We start from the raw sequence: 2,902 nt of genomic DNA on the forward strand, positions 1-2,902 counted from the left end.
CTGTACTTTCACTTTACTTGTACTTACATTTTCCTAACCTCCTGATTGAGACCCAGCCATTGAAAACCAGGCAGCAGGGAGCTGATGGCCCCACAACTGAGAGAGGGGAAGCTGGGGGACCGGCTAAGGCTGCATTGCTTTTGCATTTCAAAAAGGAAGTTTGGAAAAATAGTGCAAAAAAGGCTGTAGGAAATTGTGACACTATCTGTAGTAGAAAGTTACAAAGAAAAACTGTAACCAGTTCTCCTGGGAACAATAGATGGACTACTAACATACCTCCCACCGGGGACTGGAAGAGCATACTCCTGCAGAGCCTTCTAAACATTGGCAGTTCCAGTGCTTACCTAGGTACAGCTGGGAAACACAAGTCTCAGCATACAAGGCAGAAGGCTGACAAAGAGACAGTGAATAATTTTGACAGCTGATTGAATCAAACACTTGTATGGAGTGTGGAAAATTTACCCAAGTGGCTTAAATTTTCACCTAGTGTCGCGGGTTCGGTTTGTAACCGGGCGGAAACACCAATTTAGTGTAGTGGTTTGGTCCAAAATACTCATTACTGTTTATCTGCTGTGAGATAAGAATTAGGAGAAATGCAAAACAGGCACCAAACTTGAAAGAATATAAAGAAGTTTATTAACAGACCTAAAAGAAGAAAAAAAATTATACCACCTTCAGAACTCTCCTCCTCCCCCCACCTTCCTCCCTTCTCCCACTGACGATGTGAAAAGACAACCCTTAAGATGTTCAGTCTGTTTACCACTTCCATAATAACCTTGTTCAGTCCATTTAGAAAGAGAAGTCTCTTCTTGCTCATGCTATGAAAACATTATCACAACGAGACAGCCGCCCACTTCCAAATATCGTTCAGTCCATTTAGGAAGAGGAGTCTCTCTGCCTGCGTGTGAGTCCTTTCCCCCGACTTGCAGCTTTTCCCGCAACTGCCTTCGAGGGTCCACTCTTGAAGTTTTTTGGGGTACAATTTTAAGGTTGAGCCATTCAGAAACAAAAACAGAGGCCCTTCTCCTTCCCTGGGAGCAAAGGGTCTTCATCATCTTCATCGTTAGGACTATCTCTGGGAGCATCTCTACGGACTGAGGTTTTCTCCTTTCCCGTTCGGAGCAAAAGTCCTCATCTGGTTCATCTCTCCCTGTCCAAACTTCTCATGAAATTACAGCTGCGTCAGCATCTGCCTATCTCAGCGCAGGTGCTTTTGCTCACGAGTTGAACACTCCACCCCCCATATCTTCATGAAATTACAACAGGATACTCTGATATATCATAGCTTCACAACAGAATTTCAGCTTTAAGCATCTCCTCTCTCTCTTCCCTCAGGTTTTCAGCTCTTCACAGCAATAAAAGGGTTACTCTCACCTCGGCCTTGCAGCTTTGCAGCTGGAATGTTGAATTTTTCTTATCGCAGTGGAGAGGGGGGAGAGCCGAGCCGCTCCGGCTGCCCACGGCAAGGCAGTGGGGGGGGTTCCACGGCTGGAACAGGTCCATGGCTCCAGGATGGCCGTGGCCCGGCCCGGCCTGGCCCAGGCAGGGCCTGGCCGGGCCCGCTGGCCCCCACACGGGGCCTGCAGCCACCTGTGCCAGCGCCGGAAACGAGAGAGAGCGATTGGAGGGGGAGTTTGCCTATTCTTAAATGTGGATCACAGAGGTGATCACAACTTTAAGTGGCTTAGAAAATTGTCCATATTCAAACTGGCCAGCTGATAGGTTCTGTCAGTTCCCAGAGGAAACTGTAAGCACCCCTTAGCAAGGATGTCCCTTCCGGGACTACGCTTGCTAACCTATGACACCTAGGAATTGAAAATCCTTGAAAACTACTACTTGGCCTTTTTCAAACTTTTGGCTTAGAAGCATCACGTCCTGCACAGGAGTGGGCATCAGGAGCAGATTCCAAAGTAGGTCTGTAGGAAGGGAACACCAGGCAGAGTAGCTAAGACAAGGCTACTCTGAAGCATTAAAAGCAACAGCTACCTCCACAAGAAAAGAAAATCCAAAGAAATTGAGTATTTATCTTTCAAAGTCAGCAAGTTTTCCGCTTCTCAACTCCCTGGTTCCCTTCCAACTGTGAAACTTCTAAAGAATTGGGAATTGCATCATGTTGGAAAAGACACACTAGACAAGGTGATAATATTTTCCAATTACCGCAGTGTAAGTTCAAGCTTATAAAGGCAAGCTTGAAATATGTTAGGCCATTTTCTTTTCAGGCCATTGAGCTGAGGTTTAACCAGCAAAACCAGACTTCTTACACATATCGTAAGTCAGGACACGTTTCTCTTCTGTCGCATGTGGGTCTCTGGAAACAAAACTGCAGAGGACTATTCAGTGACCTCAGTCACTGGGAGCAGCCTCTGAGCTCCTTCAGCAGGACACTGGGACACAAAGAAATTTTGAATTATCTTCTTCGACCTCAGGTGACACAAAGAAATAATTTTGTTTCTCCTCTTTCTATCATCTTCATTCATAGCTGCCTCTATTCCTCTGCTTGTTTTACAACAACTCAAGCAAGATCTCTCTCCTTTCCCTCTTCCTTCCATCTGCTGAAGTCACCCATATCTAAACCCTCCTAAAAATTTTAGAGCTAAAAAATAAGTAGTTAACAGTTCCAGCCCTCACCAATTGTACATTCTACATCTTTTCATCCAACATGACTCAGCTGTGTCTATTGAGACAGTTCCTACGCTCACAGTTTACTGCCCTCTGCTTACACACTCCCAATAAATCCTTAAGCACTACCATAATTATACTACCACCAGTTACCACACCACTGCCTTTCACTTGAGCTCTCTGCTCATTCAGAGAAACGTGATGCTTTAGGGCAAGACAACCACTCAAGTATAGGTGAGAGATGATTTCTTCTAAAATACAATTTAAAACACAAAACAGATGC

This window comes from Corvus kubaryi, unplaced genomic scaffold (assembly GCF_017639235.1).
Source record: "Corvus kubaryi isolate FWS band 111438036 unplaced genomic scaffold, C.kubaryi_AGA036_p1.0 split3-73, whole genome shotgun sequence".
Lineage (NCBI taxonomy): Eukaryota > Metazoa > Chordata > Aves > Passeriformes > Corvidae > Corvus > Corvus kubaryi.